At 36.9% G+C, this 20,148-nt stretch overlaps 1 long non-coding RNA gene across 1 annotated transcript in view; it reads left to right on the forward strand.

The window, feature by feature from the left end:
* Positions 1-593: 593 nt before the first annotated feature.
* LOC148109500 (uncharacterized) overlaps positions 594-20,148 on the forward strand; it is a 54,219-nt gene continuing 34,664 nt past the window's right edge. Inside the window, exon 1 of the long non-coding RNA XR_015725656.1 lies at positions 594-782. This is a non-coding gene — a long non-coding RNA (uncharacterized LOC148109500). The remainder of the gene's footprint in view (positions 783-20,148) is intronic.

The raw sequence follows: 20,148 nt of genomic DNA on the forward strand, positions 1-20,148 counted from the left end.
GACTTCTGATGAGTGGAGTGGGTTGGATGGGCTGGATCCAAAGGAGAATATGGCTCAGAACTTTTTTCTGCAGGTGTCTGGTTATTGAGGCTAAGGCTGGGAGAGAGAAATGGTGCCCCCCAGGTCTTTTTTCTTTGGAATTATCTCCTAAAAAATCCCTGTTCCTCCAACATACATTCTGAGATTCGTAAACAAATCTTTTTCCCATGTACAGCAGGCATTTTTAAACTGCTGCTTCTATGCTCTATCTGGGCAGGGATTTTGTTTTACTCGGTCTTTAAGGGCGGAGACTCAGTTTCGTATCACTCTCTGGCTTTCCCAAAGCTAAGCCCACTGATTTTTAAAGTACCCAGAGTTAAGCACCTCTGGTTGTAAAAACCTCATGGAGTTCAGCCCCACTGGTTTTTAAGGTCAAATGTTATGGGGACTCATCTTCCCAGTGGGGGTCCCTGGTGCTGGGGATGCCTGCTGTGGGGTCTATTCCTCTCCTTTTTCTGTGCTTGTCTTGTCCTTCCTGATTGTGCTTAGTCTTGCCAGGAGTTTAATTTCCAACTGCGTCTCTGCCCTTCCTACTCTTTTCAGTGTGAACTCCTCCCTGTGATTAACCATGGAGAGTCTGTTCTACCAGTCTCCAGATTGTTTTCCGGGTGAGTTGCACTGAAGTAGCTGTTATCCTGGTGTATGTTGCACTGAAGTAGCTGTTATCCTGGTGTATCGATGGAATGAGGTGAGCTTAGGGTCCTCCTATTCCACCATCTTCCCAGGATTCTCCTGAAAATAAGGTAATTCCTGAATTTTTACTGAGAAAGCAGGTTCGGTGCCAAACAATGCATTTAACCTTGAAAATAATATTGCACAATATCCAGTGTAAATTTAACTACTTTATAATCTAAATCTTCATCTTCTTGTATATTTATAACTGAATCTCTTCCTCATTTAGACTTTATCTTCCCAATAAAGCAAAGTATGCAAAATACATAGTGTGCATCATGGTCCATTAGGGATAGTATACTTAGCAATGACTATATTAGTTAAAAATTCTGGCATCTATGGAACACTGCCATTCTGTCATGAGTTGAGCTAAGTGTCTCACACATTTTTTACTTATCTCAACAGCCCAAGTCTGCAATTGTTCTGTTCTTATAAATGAAGCAACTAAAGCTAATACATGATAATAAGCTTGTCTAAGGTCCATAGGATGTATTATTGGGTGGTATTAGGACTTAAATAGATGTTTGCCCTCAAAGGTGGTTCAGTGCGGTGAGCCCTGATGGTCATCCACATTTCCTGCCACTGCTTACATCAAGGCAGCAATGAAAGCAGAGGCCTTTGCTTGTCTGGAGCTCCTTTTGTCACAACTTAGGGGTGATGGTGGCTGTTGGGTGGACTGACTCTCCAGTAGAGGAGAAAGAAAGCACTCCTATTGCACTCAAAGCACAATGGAAAATTTCATGGGAGAATCACCTCAAAGGAACACAACATACATGTAGAAGTCTTGTTTGTAATGGTAAACAACAGGCGTAGAGACTCCAGCTCCAACTGATCACTTCTTTTACTGACAATTTGTCTATAATTCCAAGTAATTAAAATTCAGCATAACCCCTTCCTTATTATCAATATCTTCTTTAAACAAAAATAATTTTCCTATCCCACTAGTGATTTTTTAAGAAACATCAGACAATTACAAAATAGTACATTTATCAATATTAAGTTTTATTAACAAAAAAAATTTACACAGAAGGCTAGAATTTAAGTTCAGAGATGTTGGTCCTTTTCATTAGTATGAATTAACAGCATGATGCAAATCACTAAATAGCATGCAATTATTTGGTAATGAGTTATAATCATAAGTCATCTCCCAAAGAGTAAATTAAGTATGCATTAGAAAAAGTAATCACTATTAATTGCATTAATCATTTCAATTAAAAGATAGAAAATTCGTTTTTATATGAAACTGGAATATTTTAGTTTCCATCTTTGGAAAGTTTCAGTTCTCTGAATTTTTCTTTTTTCAATTCTCTGGATTTTTAAAAAAATAAAGAAAAAATGAACATATGGATATTTATATACATTTTATTTCTACAATGTTTGAAGACTAACTGAAGCGATTTTTGTGGCCGTTATTAGTCTCATGTGAAGTTGTAGAACCTAGAAAATTAATTCAATATTTCCGGAAAAAAATATAAAATCTTTTTCTGTAACCATACAATTGTTCGTAAGATATATCTCTCACATTTTAACATTTACATCTGTATGATGAATGACATCCAAATTTCCACAGTACAATTTTATGACAAACTGATGGTTAATTTTGTGTATCAGCTTGACTAGACAATGGGATGGTCCCTGATATCTGATAAGACATTTTCTGAGTGTGTCTTGAGAGTCTTTCCAGAGGAGACTGGTATATGAGTTGGTGAACTGAGTAAAGCCGAGTGCTGTCCCTCCTGTAGCCCTGAGTGTTTAAATAGAATAAAAAAGTGGAGGAAGGGAGGAGTTGGTCTCCTTGTCTGAAGGTTGAGCTGGGATAAAGATCTGCCTTCAGCACTCCTGGCTCTCAGGCCTTCAGATTCGGACTGGGATCCACACCTTTGGCTCTCCAGCTTTCAGGGCTTTGAACTATACCACTAGATTTTCTGGGTCTCCCACCGGCAGACAGCAAGCAGGTCTTGGGACTTCTCAGCTTCCATAATCTAATATCTATGTGTTCCGAATTGGTTCTTTAGTATGACTAGATTAAAAGGCATGATGATCATGGCATGATATGGCAATAGTGACATGGGAAATATCTGCACAGGATACTCCTAATATATCACTTATCAGAAGCAAGGTGACTCTATATATGATACTTTAGAACATTTAGTAACAAATATAATGATGTTGGTTGATTTCTCCTAATGTTTTGAACAAAGTGGAGAAAGAAAAGGATGAGCTCAGGGATTCAAGTTTCTAGCTCAAGTGCCATATAAATGACCTGAAGGCCTATGTGTACCCTGAAGGAAACCCTTATCTGCAGGACTAAAGTGGTGAAAATCCAAATGCAGAATCCCATCTGTGATTGGTTGAATTATATGTAATCTGAATTTTTAGCCTTGCAAAGTATCTACTATTAAAGAAAGAGCATTGATTGGAAAAGAATGGGATTGGGGTGCCTGGGTGGCTCAGTTGGTTAAGCATCTGCCTTGGGCTCAGGTCGCGATCTCAGGGTCCTTGGATCGAGCCCCACATCAGGCTACCTGCTCAGTGAGGAGTCTGCTTCTCCCTCTCCCTCTGTCTCTGTCTCTCTTTCTCTGGCTTTTACTCTCTCTCTCAAATAAATAAACAGGGGGAAAAAAAGAAAGTAGAGAGAAAAAGAAAGAAAGAAAGAAAGAAAGAAAGAAAGAAAGAAAGAAAGAAAGAAAGAAGAAAGTAAAGAAAGAAAGGAAGGAAGGAAGAAAGAAATCATATAAACTGCAGGAAGACCCTAATGACGCTGAAGACGTTGAGACCTTAAATTTCAATGAGCCTTCTCTCTCAGGGGAAGTGGCCTCACTGCCACCAGTGGCAATGGCATCCCCACAGGCAGTGATATCAGATGTCTTTTCTGCCTCTGCCTGAAGTATCTGAGGGGATTAACCCTGTATTGCCTGAGGAAATGGTAATGGACTCTCCTGAGGCAGTTCCCTTGCAAGATAAGACTGGTTCTTCTCATGATGCACCCGACCCTGCCTCTCGACCCATAAGGAGGTGGGCTACACTCAAAAAGAGCTACTTGAGTTTAATTTACACAGACAGGAATCAAGAACATATGTAGAAATGGATATCAAAGGTGTGGGTTAATGGTAGAAGGACATATTGATAGGGGTTTACTAAACAAAGGTTCTGCATTTAATGGGCTAGCTTGGTGAGTTAGAAAGAGCTCTAAAATTTGTTTGGTTGCCTGAAACATGAACCAAAAGGTGGCCTATAGTGAAAGAATTGGAAATCCCCTGCAGTTTAATGTAGAGAAAGGGATGCAAAGGCCTAGGGAAATTGGAATATTAGAGTGGATTTTTCATTTAATACCTGCTCACTTACATTAGGAAGATCCGGAAGATAGGCCTTCTGTCACAATTGTGAGAAATTAGTGTGTGAGGGGTGCCCCAGCATCTTTGAAGAGCGCCATGATCCTTCTCTGTAGGTGAGATTTCAGAATGGGAACTCTAGCCACTCAATTGGAAAACCTAAATACAGGGAGGGTAATTTGATCCTGGGTTCAGGGGCCAAGAGGAGACACTAGGATGCCAAAGGCAGGATACAGGTGATGGACTGCAGAGTCAAAGCAAACCTACAGTGTTTGCTAGTTGATCGTTGTATTTCAAGAAGTGAATGAATATGATGCCTATTAAATTCTTACCTGATCTGTTTAAGCAGAAACATTCTAGCAGACACCAAAAGTCTATGCTGAATCATAAAAACAGATGACCCCTCAATTAATTCTCAAATTTCAGCCAATTTATAGACCCAGAACCCCTTGAATAAAGGAAAGGCTGGGTTCCTTTGAGAAACAACCCTGGTACACTGCAGAAAATTTATACTGTTAATCTTCTCAGTTTTCCCCAAAGGGACTCATAATCTTTTACCAGAGTAAATATATATTGGAGAAAAGGAAAAACAAAAACAAAAAAACAACAACACAGGACTTTAGGGGAATTCTGGACAGTGGCTTTTTTTCTTTTTTCTCTTTTCTTTCTTTCTTTCTTTCTTTCTTTCTTTCTTTCTTTCTTTCTTTCTTTCTTTCTTCTTCCTTCCTTCCTTCCTTCCTTCCTTCCTTCCTTCCTTCCTTCCTTCCTTCCTTCCTTCTTCCACTTCAGGAATTCATTCAATTTTTGAGTTCAGTTACATGACAGTTTTTAATTGATACAAAATTTACATAATGCTAAACTGACCACTTTAAAGGGAATAGTTCAGTGAATAAACCATAGTAAACTTACAGTGTTTGTGCAGCAAACATCAGATCTATTTAGTTCAAAATATTTCTATCACTCTGAAAAGAAACCCAACACCTCTTAGGCAGTTGCTCCCCCTTCCTCCCTTCCCCTTCTCTCAGTGACCAGTCTGCATCTGACTGTATGGATTTGCCTATTCTGAATATTTCATATAAATGGAATCACAAAGTATGTGATGTTTTGTGTCTAATTTCTTCCACTTAGCCTAGTTTTTTGAGTTTATCACATTATACCATATATCAGTACTTCATTTATTTATGGCTGAATAATAGTCTCTTATCTGTATAGAACACAATTTGTTATCCATTCATCCACTGGTGGGCATTGGGTTGTTTCTACCTTTTGGCTGTTCTTAATAGTATTTATTAGTTTTCTTTTCTTGTGGGCATATACCTAGGAATGGAATGACTGGGTCATATGGTATTCTGTTTAACTTTTTTTTTTTATTTCAGTATAGTTAACGCACAATGTTACATTAATTTCAGGTGTATAACACAATGACTCAACAAGTCTGTACATTGCACCATGCACAAGTGCAGTGACCATCTGTCACCACACAAGGCTCTTATAATAATACCACTGATATTTCTATGCTGTACGTTTCATCTCCATGACTTATTCATTCCATAAGTGGAAACCTGTATCCCTCCCCATTATCCATTTTACCCATCCCCACACCTCTTTCCCATCTGGCAACCACCAGTTTGTCCTCTGTACTTACAGGTCTGATTCTGCTTTTTAATCGTTTATTCATTTGTTAACATTTTGAGGAACCATCACCTGCTTTCTGCAGTGGTAGAATGTAGGACAGTTCCAATTTCTCCACACCCTCACCAACACTGGTTAGTTTCCATTGCTCTGAACTGGAGTAATCTTTCAATGCTAAGTCAGACTGCAATAGCTTTGCCTTGGCCATTACCTCCTGCTTCTGGAGGGCCCACGTGAAAGCCTAGAGTCCTCTCCATTTTTTTCTGAACATCTACTGCTGGGCATGCACATTGCATTCCCTACTTCCCTGGTATAAATCACCTGGTGGTGATTGCTTTGAGTCTTTATTCCTTCAAAAGACTTCTTTCTCTGCCTCTTTCTTCTCATGCTTGGATATACTTGGTTTTTGCATTTTGTATTGTTCCTTGACCTATGTGGGCAGGAATGGTATATGTCTATAAACATTTTGACAACCTGGGCTACTGCTTGGAAAGCTGCTCTAGTCTAAGGGAGTGGGGAGGAAAAAAAAAAAAGAAAAAGAAAAAGGTCAGTTTCTGTGCCTGTCCCTCAGGGAAATGCTGAAAGGTCAAAACACAACATTCTAAGTGTATGTGTTGTAAGAACCACAAAATTTTAAGAACAAGGTCCATATTAACCCCTGACACCAGTAAGCCACATCAGGAACATAGGTCGTCATACCTATAGCTACAGACACTACCACTGGCTGGAGAATGGGTAGGCAAGTGAACACAAATGCTACTACACTTTCTTATCAAAAATTACCACTACCACCACCACCACCCCACTTTCTTTTAATTAAGCAGTTCTTTGGTTGCAGCAAGTTTTGGATTCAATTCTAGAGTTCCAGAAAATTTATTCTAAAATTCTTCTTTGATGTGAAATCCTCTTTCATATCCTTAAAAATTTATTCTTTGCTTTCAAGTTTTAAAATTAACTGACTGAGCTGAATTCTTTTTTTTTTAAAGATTTTATTTATTTATTTGACAGAGAGAGAGACAGCCAGCGAGAGAGGGAACACAAGCAGGGGGAGTGGGAGAGGAAGAAGCAGGCTCCCATGGGAAGAGCCTGACGTGGGGCTTGATCCCAGAACTCCAGGATAACGCCCTGAGCCTAAGGCAGATGCTTAACGACTGAGACACCCAGGCGCCCCTGACTGAGCTGAATTCTTGTTACCCTGCCCCACAAGTCAGGTCTTTCTAGGTCTTGCCCATCTCAGTACATGGTAATTTTATTTTTCCTGTCTTATTTGGTTTTGGTTTGCCTTATCCTACTGGAATATAAGGTATATAAGATCAAGACTTCTGTTTAGTTCATTTCTATATGCCTTACATTAGAAAATATGAGAGGCATTCAATACATATTTGTCAAGTAGATGTAGAATTAAGTTTTCATCTTTTCACAAACTTTCACCTGAATTCTTCTGATGAATAAATCACTCTTCTTCACACTTTAGTTTATTTGCCTCTTATTGCATCTTATTACAAACTGCCTCATTCAGTTGTTGTGTATGTTTTTAAGTAACTATAGTACTAGTCTCCAAGTGCCTTGAGAATGAGATTTTGTTTACCTAACACAATACCTTACCAGGAATAGATGCTCAGCTATTATTAATAGCTTTTTAAATCTCCAGCTGGATTCTTTTAGAATCCAAGTGGGTTATTTATAGCAAAGCCATGAGTGGGCATTATCTAAATAGCACAGCTTGTCCTCCAGAATGTCTCTATTCTAGTCATTTAAAGTCAATCTATGTTCATTTATTACTAGATTCTTAATATTAGTAACTTTTACTACTTACTCTTCTCCCCTCATAAAATAGGTTCCAACAGAGTGCTATTATATTTATCAACTTTTGTCTATTACTACAGCTACATTGCTTGTGTACAATAATTATTGAAAATAATGAGGGGTCTGGGGGAAATGAAGCAAAAATTCATTTCAAGGGAACTAGAATATAAATGATCTTTTCCCTTTTTTACTTGTAGAGTTCTATTGTTCAGAAACACCACAGTCCTTTTTATGGGCTGAGAATAGAACTTTTATATTGATATTTAAACCTTTTTAGTCCTCTTTTTATTTTTGATGGCTTTTCAGTAGTAGACTGGTAATAAAGGAAAAACAAATGCAACTAAGACAAAAATGTAGTTAGGAGAAAATCAGAAGCAAACATTTAGGAGCACGTATTTTTATCTATCACATTATTATTAGTGGGATAAAAATGAAAACAAACATTTACAGTATGGAAATTGCCAATAAACATTGATGACTGATATGAGTCTTAAATGGTGTATTTTTTAAAAATTGAGTTGTTCGTTATATAATGTTAATTAAAAAGGGATCAAAATCTAATGTGTTTTGTCATACGTATTTTGTTTGAAAATTTCCAACACTTAATAAAATTGGAAGAAAATACATCAATAATTTTAACAGTACTTCAGGGACCCTGAAAATACAGATAACATTTATTTCATAATTTTACATTGTTAAATTGCCCAAATCATCCATAATGTATATTCCTTATTTTTATTCCTGTCCATTTTCTGTCCAGTGCTTTGTCCATAGCGAACACTCTAATACCAAGTGGGGCCCGGGATCTTTACATTCATTTTTTACTGGATCTTGTGCACTAAATGAAGACCACCCGAATGAGAACAGAGGCTATGTATGCAGAGCTCACTATTTAGCAAGCCATGCCACTTGCATTGAGCAGAACCTGAAAGGTAGAAGAAGAATGGGAAAGTTTTAGAATTAAAAAAAAAAAAAAGAAAGAAAGTTTCTGATGTGCTCTGATTGGAGGTCATTGACATAGGTAAACAGGGAGTGGGCTAAGTAGAAGCAACTTTTGGTTTAAGGAGTGTTTCGGGCTTCCTATGGTTGATCCTGAATTGGACATAGTGGCAAAAAATAGGAAAACTGGCAACTTTGGACCAAGGGCTGATCATCTTGGACTGGTTGCTACAGAGGTTATCGGTCAGATTTCCTATTATCACATATGATCTATCATTGTCCATTTGTGTGTATAGTGTCTCAATCTTTACAACTAAAGGTTCGTTTTATATCAGGTATGTTTTATGGCACAGATATAATGTACATTTTTATTTTTAAAGAAAAAATATTCAAAAGAACCAATATATGTACTTGTATGGGTTATTGATCTAATCTAGGTAATCCTGTATTAAAAATGTAAAGGCTGCTATAAGCCTTGTTATGCCCATGATTTATCTCTTTATTCATTCAATCTAGCAAATATTTTCTGAATATGTAAAGTGTGCCAGTTACTATGCTAGATGCTGGGGCTATATTGTTGAGAGAGATAGACATGAACCTGCTCTCACAGACCTGCATTTCTCATGACCCTTAAAGCCTGGCCTATATCCTTCACTGGTTCACCTGCTGGGATGTGTGCACTTTAAGGCAGGCCTAAGCTGGAAACAGTTATATGTCTAGTATTTGACATTGGCAGATTTAGTGGCCACGTGATTTTTAAATGAATATATGAAGTAGTATTTTTAAAATTCTCTAATTCAATGCAAGTTTTCAGGTCAAAACTGGCCACTGATGGAATCAGTGGGAGGTAACACCTGCTGCAGGACTTCTTAAGGTGCCAACTCTGATTTTCTTGCTGTGAAATGAACTTGTTTTTATGCTGTTCTACTATGATAGATAATGATAGATAAGAAAGCCAGAGTGAGGGGCACCTGGGTGGCTCAGACAGTTATGCATCTGCCTTCAGCTCGGGTCAGGATCCCAGGGTCCTCAAATGAAGCCCCACATTGGGCTCCTTGCTCAGTGGGGAGTCTGCTTATCCCTCTCCCTCTGCTTGCTGCTCCCCCTTCTTGTGTTCTCTCTTTCTCTCTCCCTCTGTCAAATAAATAAAATCTTTGGAAAAAAAAAAAGAGTGAGTAACTGAAATATTTTGGCTTCTAGTGTTATCAAATTTGAATTAAAATAATATTGGTTTTTAGTTTTACTAAGTTTTAATAGAAATGTTTCTTTAAAGATTTTATTTATTTATTTATTTATTCGATAGAGATAGAGACAGCCAGCGAGAGAGGGAACACAAGCAGGGGGAGTGGGAGAGGAAGAAGCAGGCTCATAGCGGAAGAGCCTGATGTGGGGCTCGATCCCATAATGCCGGGATCACGCCCTGAGCCGAAGGCAGACGCTTAACCGCTGTGCCACCCAGGCGCCCCTAATAGAAATGTTTCTTAAATTATGTTTTAAAAACATTTAATAAAGTAAATTAAAATATATTTTAATAAAATACAATGTTAAATACATATTCAAGAGTTACTTTCCTTCTCCTTATTAAAGTGCTTTTGGAGTAACTTAGAAAGGAGCAAGCACTGCATTGGAAAGAACGACCTTGAAGAGATGGCTTGGTAAGAGAAAGGTTCCTGCTTCTGTGTTTAGGAGCAGAAAGATCTGAGCTCAGGTCATGAGGTGGGACAACCCTGTACGCATCCTGTTCCTTCAAGTGGGTGTGAAACCCCCAGGACCATGGCTTTTTCCAGCACTAGTATGGCCGACGTCTGATGGAACCATCTTCATTAGTTATATTCATCAGGCAAGAAATAAATGCCCAGTCCTGGCCCTGCACACAGCCTGCTTCAGACCTAGATGGGAACTTAAGAGAGCTGGTGACTGGTGCTTCATTCTTGTCCTGCTTTGGTTTCTTCTCCTTTTTAAGAACCTGATGCTAAGTGGACTCGATGTAATCAGTAAATGACTGATGAGCTCTTTCCCCTTTTCTTAACTCCTGTACTAAAGCGTTGGCAATGATAAAAAATGATACTTATTAAAACGTAACACATATTTAAAAAGTAAAATTTCGAAACTTTTTGTAGCTAAACAAATTAATTAACACAATTTTTAAACATCAGAATGAAGAAAACTGCCCCCCCCCCGTCATCTGTAGGATTGGTAGGAGCTTGGTTTTTGTTAGTATTCCCCTAGTTTACGTGCCTTTCGTTCAACTATAAAGAGGAAAATTTATTACTATTATATTGTTATAGTTCTGAACACATCTACAATTCCAATCAACATATTTGATTTAAGGAGGGGAAGCAACCTGCATTACACTAAGACCACAAAATCACATTTCAACACTGATAATGAATTATAAAAATGTATATTTTGTTTAACCCTTTAGTAGTAACAATCAAAACCTGGAAACAACCCAGATGTCTTAGACAGACAAATGGTAAAAAAAAAAAAAAAAAAAAAAAAAAAAAATTCATCCAGGGGTGGCTGGGTGGCACAGTGGTTAAGCGTCTGCCTTCAGCTCAGGGTGTGATCCCGGCATTCTGGGATCAAGCCCCACATCAGGCTCCTCCTCTGTGAGCCTGCTTCTTCCTCTCCCACTCCCCCTGCTTGTGTTCCCTCTCTCGCTGGCTGTCTCTATCTCTGTCAAATAAATAAAAAATCTTAAAAAAAAAAAACCTCATTAATCCATACCATGGAATATTACTCATTGAGGAAAAGAAACAAATTATATATACATGTAACAATCTGACTACATTTCCAGACAGTCATATTGAAAAGAAAAAGGCATGTCCCAAAAGTTATAAATTCTATGAATTTATAATTCTATAACATTTTATGAAATGACAAAATCTAGAAATGGAAAGCAGATGAGTGGTTGCCAGGAGTCAGATGTGGGGGGAGGGTTGGTGGCAGGGGGAATATCGGTGTGGCTATACAAGGGCACTGAGGGAACCTATGGTGATGGACATGTTGTATCTTACTGTATCAATGTCAATATCCTAGTTGTTAGTTTTACAAGATGTTACCAATGTGGGGTGGAGGGGGAAACTGGGTAAAAGGGTACATAGAATCTCTCTGTAGGATTTCTCACATGGCATATGAACTTATAATTATCTTAAAATAAAGATTTTAATTAAAAATGTAATGCTCTGGATCTGAAATCAATGAAAATATGTTTTAACCCTGGTAAATCCATTAGCTATAGATAATAAGAACTTTACTTAAATTCTCTGGGTCTGAATTTTCCCATCTGTAAAATGAGAATGTTATAGGCCATGTTGACATGATTAATGAGATTATTGATGTAAAAACTAGATCTTAAAATATTAAAAGTTTAGGTGGAGTGATGGGTGAAATAGGTGATGGGGATTAGGATGTGCACTTGTGATAAGCACCGGGTGTTGTGTGAAAGTGTTGAATCACTACACTGTACACTTGAAACTAACATTGCACTATATGCTAACAAGAATTTAAATAAATACTTAAAATATATATGTAACAAAGACAGCATGGTACTGGCACAAAAACAGACACATAGACCAATGGAACAGAATAGAGAGCCCAGAAATGGACCCTCAGCTCTTTGGGCAACTAATATTTGATAAAGCAGGAAAAAACATCCAGTGGGAAAAAGACAGTCTCTTCAATAAATGGTGCTGGGAAAATTGGACAGCTACATGCAAAAGAATGAAACTTGACCACTATCTCACACCATACACAAAAATAAACTCCAAATGGATGAAAGACCTCGATGTGAGACAGGAATCCATCAAAATTCTAGAGGAGAACATAGGCAGCAACCTCTACGACATCGGCCAAAGCAACCTTTTTCATGATACATCCCCAAAGGCAAGAGAAACAAAAGATAAAATGAATTTATGGGACTTCATCAAAATTAAAAGTTTCTGCACAGCCAAGGAAACAGTCAGAAAAACTAAGAGGCAGCCCACGGAATGGGAGAAGATATTTGCAAATGACACTACAGAGAAAGGACTGGTATCCAAGATCTACAAAGAACTTCTCAAACTCAATACACGAGAAACAAATAAACAAATCAAAAAATGGGCAGAAGATATGAACAGACACTTTTCCAATGAAGACATACGAATGGCTAACAGACACATGAAAAAATGTTCAAAATCATTAGCCATCAAAGAAATTCAAATCCAAACCACACTGAGATACCACCTTACACCAGTTAGAATGGCAAAAATAGACAAGGCAAGAAACAACAATTGTTGGAGAGGATGTGGAGAAAGGGGATCCCTCCTACGTTGTTGGTGGGAATGCAAGTTGGTACAGCCACTCTGGAAAACAGTGTGGAGGTCCCTTAAAAAGTTAAAAATTGAGCTACCCTATGATCCATCCATTGCACTACTGGGTGTTTACCCCAAAGATACAGACGTAGTGAAGAGAAGGGCCATATGCACACCAATGTTCATAGCAGCAATGTCCACAATAGCTAAATCATGGAAGGAGCCGAGATGCCCTGCAACAGATGACTGGATTAAGAAGTTGTGGTCCATATATACAATGGAATATTACTCAGCAATCAGAAAGAACGAGTTCTCAACATTTTCTACAACATGGACGGCACTGGAGGAGATAATGCTAAGTGAAATAAGTCAAGCAGAGAAAGACAACTATCATATGATTTATCTCATCTATGGAACATAAGAACTAGAATGATCAGTAGGGGAAGAAAGGGATAAAGAAAGGGGGGGTAATCAGAAGGGGGAATGAAACATGAGAGACTATGGACTATGAGAAACAAACTGAGGGCTACAGGGGGGTGGGGGAATGGGATAGGACAGTGATGGGTAGTAAGGAGGGCACATATTGCATGGTGCACTGGGTGTTATACACAACTAATGAATCATCGAGCCTTACATCGAAAACCGGGGATGTACTGTATGGTGACTAACATAATATAATAAAAAATCATTATGAAAAAAAAAAGAAAGAAAGGGGGGGTAATCAGAAGGGGGAATGAAGCATGAGAGACTATGAACTCTGAGAAACAAACTGAGGGCCTCAGAGGGGAGGGGGGTGGGAGAATGGGATAGGCTCGTGATGGGTAGTAAGGAGGGCAGGTATTGCATGGTGCACTGGGTGTTATACTCAACTAATGAATCATCGAACTTTACATCAGAAACCAGGGATGTACTGTATGGTGACTAACATAATATAATAAAAAAACATTAAAATAAAAATAAAATAAAATAAAATATATATGTAGTTGCATAAATTCAAAATACATAGATTTTGAGGTAATTTTTTAAAGAAAATACAACATTTTTCAACTTCTATATTACAAAAATGTTTGAATGCTCACATCTGTAAAAGATATAATAATTTATGATGGGTTTTTAACACTTGTCGGCAGGATCCCAATGTTTCAGAATTCCCATAGGTTGACTGAGGGCTAATATTGCTCACTTAGCTTCCTTTTCCCTAACGCAGTAGACTCTGAGGCTCTAAAATAAACACTTCAAAAATTACTGATTTATAATATGTAATATCACTGTTTAAAACATGTGAGAAATACTATTTAAAGCCATTTAGACTCAAATTTTAGGTTGGTACAAGGTAAAATGGTATTGAATGTAATTTGAATTTTAAGTGAATTGCAACAGGAACTTTATATGGATTATCTCATTTAATCCTCAGAGCAATTTTATATAAAATTGGTATTATTCATACATCCATGTGTAGATTTTTTAAAAAGACACAGAGAAGATAAATAACTCTTCTAAGTCAAACCCCAGTGAATGAAAATGTGTTACTCAAATCAAGCAGCCTTAGGTCTCTGTATGCATTTCTAAAAGCAAAGTGTACCACATGATTTATTGAACTTATAATTTTGGTTTCTTATTTTTACATTGAAATATCTGTGTTAACTGAGGACACCCTTTTGTTACCCTTGATTTAATCTGCCTAATGACTTCAGTGGAAGATGTTGTAAAATGACCAGTAAGCAGTTTATTTTCAAAGACCAGTTTAACTTCTATGACTACAGTGATAGCAATTCATTTAAACATGGAAAGGCACTGTAATATTTATTTATTTATTTATTTATTTATTTATTTATTTATTTATTTATTTATTAAAGATTTTATTTATTTGACAGAGAGAGACAGCCAGCGAGAGAGGGAACATAAGCAGGGGGAGTGGGAGAGGAAGAAGCAGGCTCCTAGCGGAGGAGCCTGATGTGGGACTCGATCCCAGAACGCTGGGATCAACGACTGCACCACCCAGGCGCCCCAAGGCACTGTAATATTTAGATGGTTGGTTTAGGTAGCAGCAGAGAGGTCAATGTGACCACAGACACAGAAGATCAAGGCTTCACAGTTTCCTCATCTCTCTTTCCTGAAATCTGTGACTCCTTCAAGATTCAGTTCTGGCCTCAACAGCCCCTTGGTGAAGACTGCCTGGCCTCACTGGGGTAAGTGGCCCACTTTTTCCAGGGAGTCCCTACTGCATTTCAGTTCCAACTTCCATTAAACCAAAATGCAAAGACTTCGTGGGAGAATTGCTATTTGCTAAATACTTTTACTGATTGTCTTACAGGACATTTATCTGTTTACATGGATCTCTCTCCCAGTTCACTGGAAGCATCTGGAGGGTAGAAGTAGCCAGCATCTTATTTATCTTTCTATCCCCAGCGCCAAGCAACTGGTGCCTGGTACATAAAAGTTTCTCTGCAAGTGTTAGTTATATGCCATTGGAATTTCAGAATGATTATACAAGAGTCATTCAACTGGACCTGTTATAACTCAAACTTTTCCATTTTTAAAAATTTATTATTTATTTATTTATTCATTCATTTATTTTTTATTATTATGATATGTTTAGAACTTTTCCATTTTATTAGACACATGACTTAGTCTTCTTTGGCAGACATGTTATTCTTGTGTTCAGCTCATGTACGTATTGCACATGTATCAGATGTACTTCAGAATAGTCTGACACTATTCAGTATCATTAATTATAAAAAGTAATTACTATCTCTTCATCCAAAGAGAAAAACAATTGCCTGAAAAGGTTTGTCAGTAGATAATTAGATCTCTTAAATTACTGCCCATGAGTTAGGCACAATGTGGGTATTTGTGCAAATCATCCAGGCAATTTATTATAACAGTGTTTTTTTCTTTCTAAGACATGGCATCACTATTGGTTAATCATCAATATCTTAGCAGGGAATTCTAGTTAAGTATTTTTAACTGTCTAAATTTTTCAGATAAGCAATATATAATTGTTGCATCATTGTTATTGCCTTCTTTTTCTAATGTAAAGTGACACCCCCTGATGAATCACTGGTAAATATTTCATACTAGAATATGAAAATAAAATGAGGCATTGCAAGGACAAAACTTAATTCATTAACTGTCAAGACTAAGTTTAAACAACCTGAAGATATTCATGACATTTCCTGACTGCTATCTGAACATTCATTTACTCATGAATTATTGAACTCACATTTTAAAACACTTTTCCCAAAACTAGAATAAAAGATATCTGCTCTATAAAACCCCAAATTTTATAAATGGCAATTTAATGCAGTACAAAGAAAGACACTTTAGTGACAAGAATGAGTCATTGATTGAGAAATGAATACAAATTCTATAAAATATTACATTTATTCAATTGGAAATATAAAGCCAGATGAAAAATCTGATACATAGAACATGAATATTCCAGAGTAAAATTACATTATGTTACTAAGCAGTATCAAGATTTTATCATTAAGTGATTTAATAAACTTTCAAAGCTCCAACATAGTAAGCATGTACTAACAGGATGTAATGTTTTAGATAAAGTACTTCACAAAAATCTTCTAAAGGACTTAATCTTGATTCATTGTTGAAAATGACTTAATAATGAGATAGTAAAAAGGAAGAATCTTTTTCCTATATCCACGAATTTGTGGTTGGGAGTAAGTCAGTATTAAAGGATCTCATTAAAGTAAATGGAAGTTATAGGCATTCACTTATTTGAAGGAAGAGAAAGAAAGGGCAAGAAAACACTGGATGTGACTGAATCCTATCTTCATGCAGAGATAAAAGATCAAGGGGGAGCGTTAAAAAATTAATTGATTGATTCATGTCACAAGAAATGATATGGATCAAGGGTCTTTATTTTAAGTTCACAGATTTGAGCTTAGTATACAGCTTACACTTTATCTGTTCTTGGGAGGGGAGATTTTGGTCTTTAATGATTGTCAAAGAGCAGTACTGGTGGAAGAAAAAGTACTGTAGCTGCTTGAACAGGCTTCAAACACATAGTAAAGAGACAGCTGCTCAATTTTCTGATTAAAATCATCTTTGGATATCTGAGCCCAAGAACCAATTATCCCATGAAGGGATAATGATCTCCCTATGGGCTCTGACAGAGACCAAGTAAATGTGACTATCAGCTTTATTTTCTTATCCAATTCCATCCACCTTTGAGCAGTAAAAATAACTTCTGAATTCTGTTGACAAAGTGAATGTGTATTGTGGTTTTCTTTCTTTACATAGATTTGGAGATAGACTGTTAGACAGTTATGTTTTAGTAGGGAAGCCCCCAGATTTATACACACATCATACTACATTCAGGGAAAATAGAGATGAACTGAAGAACAGAAACTTGGAACACTGGTAATAGAGAGCAGCAGAGAAAAAGCCTCAAGTTAGCAGTGAAGGTCCAGGAAGGGGTGTCATATATAATGTAGGTACACCTTCTGATTGTGCCTGACAGCCAAGCGGGGAGTGGTGGGGAAAATACCACCTCAGTATAGAATAACACATTTGAGGGTATCCTTGAGACCAGAGACTAAGGCGGAAGTTATTAGAAAAATGGAATAACACCAAAATTAAAACAATGGATGGCCCTGAGGAAGATCTTTTGACTAATGAAGGTAAAGCAATAACAACATATTATTAAAGAAAATATTTCTGTCTTAAAAAAAAAACACTATGAATTCTGAACAAAAGAGCTCACTCGTTTGTCAGTGAATTAGCCTAAAAAGGACTTGTATCCAAACATTTCCAAATGGGCTCAGAGAGGGCTGAGTGACAAGGAATTGTGACTCAGTAGTTCAGTTTTCAGAAGTTTATATTTAATGGTTGAAGTCAGCAGAAAAATTTCTTGGATATGGAAGGACTCTGCCTGTCTTGTTTTAAAAGAATTAATGGAAAACATATTCCTTATGGTCATAATATGAATCTAAAGGAAGGATTTAAGAATTTTCAGTTACATTAAAAAACTGACAATATTCACAGTGAAAACAGATGTGGGCACTGCACTCAGTTCCTCATTTATTTACTTATTTACTTAGTTGGTTACTTAGTTATTTAATTATGTTCCGTTAGCCACTGTATCATTAGTTTTTGATGTAGTGTTCAATGATTCCATTAGTTACATATAACACCCAGTGCTAATCACAACACATGCCCTCCTTAATACCCATCACCCTGTTACCTTCCCCTCCTCTGAAACCCTCAGTTTGTTTCCTGGGGTCCATAGTCTCTCATGGCTTGTCTCCCTCTCTCATTTCTCCCCCTTCAGATTTCCCTCCCTTCCCCTATGGTCCTCTGTGCTATTGCTTACGTTCCACATATGAATGAAACATATGATAATTGTCCTTCTCTGCTTAACATACTTCACTTAGCATAATCCCCTCCAGTTCCATTTAAGGAGTGGTGAGTCCTTGCTTCCAACTCTCGGGGCTACCTGCTTCCTTCCACAGTGGACATATCCCTCTGCTTCCTTTATGCTGTGGTCCTCACACTTATTTAGGAAAAACCCACACTTTACTCACAGAGGTTAATTTCACCTTAGGGGCCCTTCTCTTTCCTCACTTCTGGGTAATTCACAGATTTCTAAAACAGTACATTTTTGAAACCCTGTCATTCAGAGAAGGGAGAGTAAGGTAAGAAAAAACAGTCTAAGAGAAATACTGTAGCAATATATGTCTCGAAGTTTCACCACTACAATGAGGGCAAAGTTTGCTTCAAATCCACGGAACCATATAGGCGCTTCTGAAATCAAATGCACATACACACACACACACAGCCTTCATGAAGATAAAATAGAATTTTCACTGACACTATAGATAAATCCATAATAAAGACAAAAAAAACATTTTCCTACAGGCAACAAAATCTGCAAGCATTTCCCCCACCAGCAATGCACTAACCAGACAGCAGAAAGCACCTTTGTGATTAGTTTTCTTTAACATGGCTGCATCTGAGAGCTTCTCCCACCAATCTCCATAGACGGAAGAGGAATATACCTCCAACACCTTGAGAGATCATGAGTTGCTTCTTTATTTGTTTTCAGTTATGCATTAATACAAATAAACCCAACACAAACTAAAAGGTGGCAAGGTTATAAAAGAGGTAAAATGCCAACAGTTCAGTAAAGATCACTTTCTTCTGCTAATAAAAAGGCTGCTCTGTGTTTATCGCCATATTAGGTACTATAAACTACTTGTCACCTGTAGTTCCTTTTATGATGCCACTTGTGTGACATTTTTGCCAAGATAAAACTAGAGAGACAGAAAATAGCCCCGTGGCTGTCAGGGGCTGGAGACCCAGAAAAGGCTTGGCTTTAAGGGGCCTGAGGGAACAAGTGGTTTAACATGACGGACTTCTTGTGGAGACTCTATAGGTTTATCAAAACTCACAGAACTGTGCACTAAATGAGTTAATTTTACTGTATATAAATGATGGCGTAATAAAATAGAGAAAAAAAATAAATATAAGCTATGTAAATAACAGAATTATTTATATATAGGAGGAAAAAGAAAGTAGTAGACATAGAGTTGTAATGTAAAGCTCAATGTTTAAATTCCACAAGAAAAACAAAGTACTAATGGATCACAGAATGGGCAAAGATAATTTATACCGCATTTTCTTTTTTTAATTTATACTCACACAGAGTGGTAAAAAGTCTCCACTCACAGATACTGTTTTTGCATGCACAGAATTTGGGTTACAAACCACATCCAAATTCTGTATTTAAAAACATTAGCTTTTTGTGACCTAAGGAGATCACTTTTTAAAAATTGCTTTCAAAAATTAATTTCCCCTATTATAGTAACCAAGGCACCTTCTCTAACTTTGATCTACCTATCATAAGTCTAATAACTTTTTTGTATTTACTAAGTTAAAATTTAAAACTATGTATCTTCCATCACTATAGTTTTTCATTTTATTTTTATTTATTTTTTTTTAGGTATAGTTGACATATAACATTATATGAGTTTCTGGTGTATAATGTAATGATTCAATATTTGTATGTATTATGAAATGATTACTATAATAAGTCTAGTTAACATCCAACACCACATATAGTTACAATTTTTTTCTTGTTCTTGTGATGAGGACTTTTACTCCTTTAACAACTTTCATATATACAATAGAGTATTATTAACTATAATTATCATGCTGCATATTATTTCCCCATGACTTATTTTTTTTTATAACTGGAAGTTTGTACATTTTGACCCTTTCACTCACTTTACCCACCTCACATATCAGTGAGATCATACAGTATTTGTCTTTCTCTGACTTATTTCACTTAACATAAATCCCTCAAGGTCTATCCATTTAGTCACAAATGGCAAGATTTCATTTTTTTATGGCTGAATTATTTATATGGCTGAATTATATATATATATAATATATTTATATAATATATAATT

The sequence above is a fragment of the Ursus americanus genome, chromosome 9 (assembly GCF_024610735.1).
Source record: "Ursus americanus isolate L20-20 chromosome 9, mUrsAme1.1.p, whole genome shotgun sequence".
Taxonomy (NCBI): Eukaryota; Metazoa; Chordata; class Mammalia; order Carnivora; family Ursidae; genus Ursus; species Ursus americanus.